Source organism: Pimephales promelas, chromosome 15 (genome assembly GCF_988280905.1).
Source record: "Pimephales promelas chromosome 15, fPimPro1.hap1.1, whole genome shotgun sequence".
NCBI lineage: Eukaryota > Metazoa > Chordata > Actinopteri > Cypriniformes > Leuciscidae > Pimephales > Pimephales promelas.
The window spans coordinates 18,867,022-18,876,889 of NC_142783.1; the positions used below are offsets into that span (position 1 = coordinate 18,867,022).

At 37.1% G+C, this 9,868-nt stretch overlaps 1 protein-coding gene across 1 annotated transcript in view; it reads right to left on the minus strand.

Moving 5' to 3' along the window:
• Window positions 1–9,405, minus strand: part of chrm3a (cholinergic receptor, muscarinic 3a) — a 113,413-nt gene extending 104,008 nt beyond the window's left edge. The window contains exon 1 of the mRNA XM_039670739.2: window positions 9,207–9,405. The gene's annotated coding sequence lies outside the window, so the exon portion shown is untranslated. The remainder of the gene's footprint in view (window positions 1–9,206) is intronic.
• Window positions 9,406–9,868: the final 463 nt, after the last annotated feature.

Sequence of the window (9,868 nt, forward strand, 5' to 3'; positions counted from 1 at the left end):
AGAGGAAATACCAATACGTGAACCACATCCAGTATGAACAAATCAAGAACGAACTGTTTCTGGAGATCTCAGCAAATATAACAAATCTTATGTTCTAGAACTCCAATGAAATAATGATTTTCTTTGATCTCATTTACCATGTTTTCATAGGCACATGAAAAAAAAAGACCAAAAAAACCTCAAGCCTTTTGGGGTTTTGAGTGTATTCATGCTCCATAATCAGCATTTGACTCTAAAATTAGACATATAATGTGATTATTAATTCTACATTTATTAATTAAACCCTAAAAACTAAAACCAAATGCATTAAATATAATGAAAAATATTATATATAACAGTCTTATCACTAGAAGTCTGTTTAGTGAGTTTAAATGAGCAGTTTAATAAACTTTTTTTTTTAAATATGTATGCAAATAACCATATTATAACCATATATTTTTTGCACAAAAGAAATAGAAGCAAGATATATATGCCAATGGAAAGCATGCACTTATAAGGCCCATTATTTCAGCTGTGACACAGAGTCAGTTCAAGTCAGTTCCCTGGACACAGAATAACTCTTTTCTTGGATTAAAACATTCTGAATTCTCAAAGTCTTTTTGACAGAATAATCCAGGGCAAAGATTAATCTGTGTCTAGGCAACCATGGCGTTTCATGTTTTGAGTCCTTGAGCCCTGAAAATCACCTAGCCCGAGAATATTCTGATGTTGCTTTGCCTCTATTGAAAATGGAATCCAAACCATCCAGACATCCTATTATTATGGTGTAATAGTGAGCATTCACCCTATGTTTCCTGGGAAATGACAAAGACATGGCTTTGGAATATTTCCAAATTGAAGGATCTGACTCATACTTTATCTCTTTCTTAATATCCCTAAATATCATTTATGGTGCATTAATTGCCTTTGCTAAAATCATGGCTTCTTTTAAGTTAATAACCAGCCATGGAAGACCTAAGGTCATTATCCCTCATGATCTGCATTATATATGAGCTGCATTTCATCCAATGCAAAGCTGCAAGAAGAAAAGAGACGACGAAAAAAAAAAAGGTTCGGCCTAATTGCTCTCCTGACCACAAATAGGCTTAAAAATTGCCATACTAAAAAATGCCACCAATCTCCAATACAATACAAAAAAAAAAAAAAAAAAAACGAAATAAATAAATAATGACAAATAATTAAAAGTTATGACCAGAATCAAATATCACCCTGTCTTCCGGCTGCTACATGTGAATCCCAAAAGCGTAATTATTATCACAGAAGGGGGTGAAAGGAAGGAAAGAACAAAAAATAAAGAATCATCACATAAACAGCAAACACATTTAAAAATTAAAAGAATGGGAAACGGATGAAGAGTTTTCCGGATTCCGAACAGAATGCTACTGTTTACTGCATATGTGCTAAAGACTGTTTTTTTTTTTAATGAAACGATAAAGTTTAAACAGTAGTATGCTATACTGTGATCACATAAACTCAAGTTCAAGTCTCCACTTTTCCCTTCAGAAAAAAAAATATTTATTTTTAAATATTTATTTAAAAATATTTATATTTGACTACCCTGAACTGTGACTTGTGCGTGTGGAGGGAAAAAGTGGGAATAGACAGACAACAAAGAAAAAACCAACGGTTTTTGAGGCTTTATCTCAAAGGAACTACAAGTTTGATGGAGACCATTGAATTGGAGGGGATTTAAAAAATAAAAATAAAGAACAAAAAGTCTAAGCAAGATCCAACACGAGCAACAGGATTTCAAGAGTACAAAAAAAACTAGACCGAAAAAAAAAATATTTCAGCGTTAAAAAAAAAAAAAAAAACAGTAAAAGAAAATGTAAAGAAAAAGATGTCAATGTATCACTTTCCCAAAAAAACAACCTAGTGATAAGTACTTTGGGGTGATATCAATTGAGATAGGTTAGACCTTTACAAAACTTTTCCAGTTCACAGGAAAGACACCATGTCAATGTTCATTTCTTTATTCACTAGGCATTTTTCCCCCAAGGGTCCCCCGTGGAGACCATCTTGGCAAAAGGCTTTCATGCTTTCTAGAGTGTTCCTCCACCTCACAGCCTCGCACAGAGAGAGAGGCGACTTTCTCTGTCGGGTTGCTTACAAAGCTCGATTCACATCTGGGAGCCCTCGGGGATATAACACTATACACTCTGAAGAATAAATAATATATTAGAAGCAAAATCTGTCAATTTCCTCTTAATTTCAGTGTTGGCTGGTCCGCCTCTGTCATGCAGGATTCAGCCTAAACGACATTAGTTACTTATATAATAAGACATACGTCGAGGCTATTTTAGCCTGATGCTGAGGGGTTCTATTTAGAGCAAGTGCATTTCATTGCAGGTTTATTTGAAGGGAAGTTGTAAATAATTCCCCAGCTGCAGAATGGCGTCTGAGTTGAGATGTCTGATGTAATTACAGCATATTTATAATGGACATGCCTGGACCTTGTCTTACTTTGCTTTGTTTTCGTTTTTGGAGGCTTCTCACTCAGACTTGGGGGTTCTATACCTATAAGGCGAGCAGCTTGCGAACCAATTTTTCCAACGATTGCAGTCTTACAATGGAGGACTTTTGACAGCCCTGTCATCTCAACTGCTGTTCAATATGTTAATGGCCCTAGCAACTTTCTTCGTGGGAGAACAATGATCAGGTTGGACTTTTTTTGTGGTTTGGAGTCAGTGGTTTGGATAATGCTATTGTGGCTATTGTGGTATTTCTTTTCTGTGGTTTGGATAACGCTGCTCTCAATAATGTTTGCTTATTAAAAAGTGTTGAGCATTAGCAATGACAGACATATCTGTTGAACACCTAACCGCAACTGTCAATCAAGTTAGTGAGCTTTTCTCGCTTGCAAATACCTCATGCAATTGACACTGATTTAGTGCTCTTACGCCACACGCAGTGAAAAATTGTGAAGTAAAGGAGACACTGACAGACAAGACAGAGCAGGATACTTTTGTAAGTCGCAGCTTTCAAGTTCTGTACATTTTATTACAAATTTCAAACAATAGTTATGGCGCTCTTAAATTTGACGTAAAAGATCGCTGTGGTGCCTCAGTTCAAGCGGCACGTGAGCCGATCATCTCTTCCTCTTTACTACTAGTTAATAGTAAATAAACATGAATAAACATCAGAAGGTACGTTGAATGTAAATTATGTTATTTTGTTTAGTTGTCTGTTCAGAATCGTGATCTCTGTTTGACAGAAAATCGTTGTGGTTCTCAACTGATCCAGAATCGTGCAGCTCTGCAGCATAGACAGCTTTACTGATTAAAACGGGAGTCTTTGCAAGGGTCAGCTCCCACTGAACTGAAGGCATTGACAGCTTTGGTGATTATAAAGGGAGCACTCTACTTATTATCATTTGCATGAATAATTAACAGAGTCAGACAGTGTGGCATCCCTAACCACAAAACAAGTGAAAAGCAGTTACTAAAGCAACTTGGAGTGTTCCTCTAAGACCAATTACAGACTAAAGGAAGCCCCCTTATGAACAACAAATCCTCAGGAGGTCAATCATTGTGTCTGCCGAATCAGATTGATTGACAACCCTGATTGATTGCTTTTGTGTCATTGTGGCCACTTGTGTTAGAAAACCTCAAGAGATTCAAAAACGTTAGAGATAAATTCTGAAGACACTTTGCTTTTCACTTTGCTATCCTTCAATGCTGTATTTACTGCAACTTTAAATTCAATCATAGCCTTTAGTTATTGAGTCCACAACCACTTCTTATAGAAATAAATCTGCTTAAAGAAGAAAAGCAACTGTTGGGTGGGAGACACAATGCTCCTGGATCACGTCTGGATTACATTTGTCAGAAGAACACTTAATAAGAGGGATTATAAACCAGCAATCCAGAGCGCTAATGGGTATTGTGTCAGAGTTACTGCTTAAGTGCCACCATAAGCGACAGATTAGTACAACCAGGTTCAACCATTCAATGTGCAAGTCCAAACTCATTAAACAGTGTCTGGAAAAAGCTACACAATGAAAAAAATATAATTCCTTGCAGTGTGAACTCAAACATTTTTGGTGACACTGGTGGAGGATATATATTAAACCTTCTTCGCGTAATTTATTCAGATTTGTTCACTGCACCACTGTTTAATCAAAAAGTCCAACAAAGTGAATCCAAAGTTCTATTAAGCAATTTAAAACAGAGATGATAATCTCAAAAGATTAAATTATATTAATACATCAAAACAAATCTAGTCTCTTATCAATGATCTCGCTCTTAGGAGATCTTAAGAGTGATCTCTTATCTCTTATCAGGACAAGTTCTGTATTTTTACACTAAAAGCCCTGTTTTAAGATCGTTTCTGATGAAATAGAACGGTTAACATTGAAATTTGGACGCATGCTGCTGGCCAGAGAATTTTTGGTTTCTGTGGTGGCTGAGATGAGATGTATAGATTACACTATCACGTCTGTTGCAGAAGAAATCGACAGCACATTAATTTTAAAAGACGAACGGAGAACTGCAATCAATGCATTTGTCAATCGGAAAGATGTTTGCCGTCACTAAAAAGATGGGACGCAAATGAAAACCTTGTAATAGTTTTGGTTTCTCCTTTGGTCACACCGTCACACTCATGGAGGACCAAGTAAGCAACGCTCATTACTTTCCTACTTCTTCCAGCATGCGTGCAGTTGAGTACTGTTGACAACTATGCGTAGCTCAACATATGTCACTTACTGCCTTGCTGTGATTGGTCTATCCAAATGACTGCAGAGGATTTTTTTTTTTTCATTTCGGTTAGGACACGCCTCATAATCAAAGCCCTATGGAGCAGTATCAGACTCACATTCGGACTAGAATATGAGTATGACGAAGTCAGGCTAGTGAACTCCAGCATATTCTGGGGAATTGCTTACATGGGAGAGTTGAAAAGGAAACAGGCTTGAGATTAACATGCTTGTTTCCTTGTGCATTGATCCATTATAAATCATAAAGAGAAATACCAATATTAAATGTTATGTAACAGTAAAGTTCGAAAGCAAAGGTGAGTCTACTCTATCCAAACACGGTGGTCCAGATGCTTTGAATATTTAAAGGGTTGTATAATGCCCCTTTTTACAATATCACATACAGTAAGTCTTTGTTGTCCCCAGTGTATGTATGTGAAGTTTTAGCTCCAATACCCCACAGATAATTTTAATTTTAATTACAGCAAGTTAAAACTGTCCCTTTTTGAGGGTCAGTAAAAACCTGTTGTTTTGTGTGTGTCCCTTTAAATGCGAATGAGCTACGGATGCAACGGCTTGAGTAGACACCCAAATGTGCTCTACTGTGACAACTCTTCCTCACACTGCGTGTTCTCGGGGGTGGAGTTTATGTAAATTATAGGGTTTGTGATGTCACTAACCCGGGAGAAATGTCGTGTAGTCCCTACCAGTCGTTTGTTGTAGTCCTTAAAAAACGATTTCTTTAAAAGCAAATATATTCTTTTGCTTTGAACTTTGAGCATTGTAGGCCTACTGTAACTTTGCAGATGTTGTTTATGCTCAAACAGCAACATTACACACTAACTAAAGTTAGAAGAGTGAAATCAATCAACCACCCCTTTAACAGATGGATCTGACCATTAAAGCACACCAGGTACTATAGTGAGTCATTGACTACACACCACCAAAATTTTCATATAGCCTTCAGGCTAGATATCAGCACCAGTATTAACAGCCAGAGGCAACATTCAGTATCGATAGGTCGGGTGTGTTTTTCCGTAATTCTGTCAACCACCCCAATACTGCTGTGGACGAGGTTTTGTAAACATAATTATCCCCGTATTTTTGGAAATGCCTTTAAAGCATGACACAAATCTAATCATATTCCAAGGAGAGGACATGCAGTCCAGCACATCAGAGTTTGCTTGAGGCACCGCATTCAGTCATTTGACATTGGGGCGGTGTGGGAAGGCTTAGACTACAGAAGCCAAGAAGAGCCAAACCCACACTGCAACCATGGAATACCAATTAATGTGTTCACTTTTGATTTATTGCACATCAATGTGACCCTGGATGGCCTTGTAACACCTTGATTAGCTTAATCCATTAATTTACTTCATTGAGCCAAAGACTTTCATGAAGGATATTGGCAGTCTACTAACATAATCATTAAATCAACACATCAAGTTAATCAGTAATATTGATCACAGAAGGGGGGGGGGGGGGGGTAAATGATCTTTAAATAGTTTTAGCAAAAAGTTTAACTACCCTCAAGACAAAAAAAAAAACAAAAAAAAAAAAACAATGAGGACACCTAACTCTGACAGGTGTGATGTACTTTCAGCGTTGTATCTTTTAATAACCTTATCAGGCTGGTGAAGCATACATCCGTAACTAAATCATTTCAAAATGATAGTTGTCTAATGATAACAACTTAATGAGGCGTGACTGACAAGTGAAAAGACAAGGTTTGTTTGTTCTTCCTGTGTTGCATCTAACTTTCAGAAACATTTACAGATCGACAGACAGGTAGACAGATTGGTAGATGGATAGATTTTCGTCACAATATTACATTTATTTTGCATGTGTCAATCAAATCTAACACAGAGACTCACATGTCTGTGAAAGCATATAGCGCAGAATAATTGTGTGAGAGAGAAAGTGACAGACAGGGTGGAGTGTATGTGGAGGCATGAGACAGCGGAGGAATAGGCAAAGTACAATGAAAGAGAAAGAATGAGGAGAAACAGAATCCAAAAGACAGGTCGGCCTAATTTTTCAGGGATCACTTCACTTCTTAGAACGTGTTTTAAATCCTTTCATATAAGGGCATTACACACTCCACGGCATCTCTCTTCGCTTCTTCCTTTAATCTGATCCTCTAGCTATAGTTCTCTCACGCAGACACACACAATCTGAAACTCTTTTCCCAAAGACAGGAATGGACACTATGTTCTTTGCTGCTGTTTCCACACTGTTAAGGGCTGAACACCACAGATAAGATCCAATACATTAAACATGAGGCACTCTTATCACTATTTGACATGAGCATACTGTCTGTCCGTGCACAACCGTAAGTTGAAAGCACTGGCCGAGTCAAAATGCTTAAAACATTTTGTGCGCAATGGTTATTGGCCTTTGCATTATTGAATGAAAGGCTTTTCTACAAAACAATGTCAAAAGTAATTGCCTTACATAAATAATGCCAGGCATCTATATTATATTTAGGACAGACCAGGGCTAGTTTGCTACACTGGAGATTGTTCAATAGGTAAAGTTGCCTAATGTGTTTTATATAATGTCATTTTATACAGTTTATCGATTTATACATTATGTAGGGGAAAAAACAATGGTTTAATTTTGTGTATGTTACATTTTGAGTTTTGAGCTACAAAATTGTAATATATATTATGTGTGCGTGTTTGTGTGTGTGTGTGTGTGTGTGTGTGTGTGTGAGTCAATATGGCGGTCTCCCATGTAACACCTGACCCCAGATAGTGACAACATGCCCCTTGTTACTGGTCAACATGTTAAATAAAATTTAAAAATCTGTAATTCATATAAAAATCTATTATATATAAAAATGTATATTCATATGTATAATTACTGTATACAAACAACATAAAGGCTGCACTGACTTTTTGAAGAGACTTACAGAAATAATTGGCTACTTTACAAATGCTACAGTAAAAAAAAAAGGTTATCCAGAATATAGTGAAGATCAAAGTCATGAACAAATATTCATAGAACATGAATCACATGACGTTCAATATATACTGTATAATGCAAAATGGCGCACTATAGGTGTTGAGGGTGTTGAGAGTGCAAACTGACAGTCCTCCATACTAAAGGGAGTAGACCGACATCTCATTATGACAGAACATTCCTACACTGCACCCTCTCGCCCCCCGTATCCATCAGTTTCATCTTCTAAAAGCTCGCGACCCTGTGCGCAAAGGCGCGTGCAAACTTCAGCATTTAACGGAGGTTTCAGAGCTATAAAAATGATCCCTTTCACGCTTTCGTCTTTCCAGATTCAAACAAATCATGAGCGGATGGAAACGTCTAGCAGTTATTAGCCTATAACACATCACTCACTTCTCCCCCGCGAGATCGTACATCAACAGTTGCGCGTGCCCTGGTCAAATAGCCTAACAATAAAACGAACAATATCAAAACAATTCCACTACATAGGTTAAAAGATTTAAAACGACGAAATAAGCGCAAGGCATCAATCAAATTCTAAAATTGTTTTGTACAGTGTTGGGCAAGCTCAAAGAAATTACTACTAACTTCATATTTTTATACTGAAATATCCCCCCAAACAACATCCCAATATGGTGTCAGAATGTTAAACTTATAGCCAGGGTAAATATTCATATTTAATGTAAGTTAGGCTATGCCGTTATTCCAAAGAATATAATGTAATGCAATGGTCCTGCTTATTTCAGTGCTTTCGTGAACTGTTTTAACACTCTCGTTTGGAAATACCTGCAATAGTGTAGTTGACCTGTGCACTGCAGGTGTTAATATATCGCTGCCAAATGATGGGTTTGCGGGTCTGATTTCTATGAACCGTAGCCGAATATTTGATTTATTTAGCAATCACGTATTCTGTGTTCAATAAAGTAGGCTCCTGTCTATGAGAAACCGCTCCAAACGGTTCAGTGCGCGAGTGAGCCGGCCAAATGATTCAGACCGATTTTGATTGATTCCTTGAAAAGAACCGACTCCGAAGATCCATTCACGATTAGGGCATCGCTAGACCTGATTCAAAACAGCCGTCAGCAAACCGATCATGATTTGATTCGTGTAGCCTACCGTTAATATTTCCAAACAAACATTTCAAGTGTTAGTCAACGCAACCCGCTACCTAATAAAGAAAATATTTTTTAACTGAAAGGCTTCGTGATTTAAAAAACTGTCGACGCGTCGCACTGAGAAATATAGCCTAAATATCTTGCAATATGACGGTACGGTTCAAAACTCTTTTAGTAAATGATCAAAAAGCCCGATCAAATTCGGTATATTGGTTATATAATAAAATGTATTCAATAATTTTCAAGAATATATTGTAACAATTAACTCAATTTTACAAATAAGTTTACAGAAACAATTCTGAAACTAATAAATACAATTGCTTTACTATGCATGTATAGTATTGATATGCTTTACTATGCATGCAATTTAACTGATTAATACAATACGCTACTAATTTAATGTAATTCTTGACGTTATTACCACTGCTTACCTTACTAGCTGGAGTTCACTGAAAGGCAAAGATGCTCAGAGGAATTAACTTGTCAGACCTCTGCTTTTTGGTAGATCCACTAGAAAAGCACGTCTCTTCTAGTTCTCCAGAAATGCACGGCTTGTCCTCGACCGTTCAGATATTTGTGTATCGGTTCCCGTATCACTCTGGTCACTAATTGCCCGGCCACTGGATCTCCCAGAGCGCACGAGAGGAAGGCTTCTCCCGGCGCGTGAGCGTGATTGGCTAGAGTGTCAGTGACGCACCAGCAGGTGGCAGAGCGTTCGTTTAGCCATTCAGACCGCACCAAACTGCACAGAACTGGTGAAGAGGATTGTCTGAATGAAACACTAGCTTTTACAACAGCAAAAACATGCTTGCAAAGTTATGATAAAGTTGCATTAAAAAAAAAAGTAGGCTACATTTTTTACTAGCACTTGCTCTAAAACATTTAGCCTATTTTTCAGATTAGGATTATTGTTTGAAGGTCAATTTCTGCCTAATAAAGTAAATAAAATCGGTTTAAATTTTCTTGCCCTGAAAAAAATAAAAATAAATAAAAATAGACTTTTCAGCAAACTTTTTATTATTATTTAGTTATGAAATGCAGAATGATTAATCAAACAGATGTAAACAACATGTAAAATTGGAAATTGCTTAAT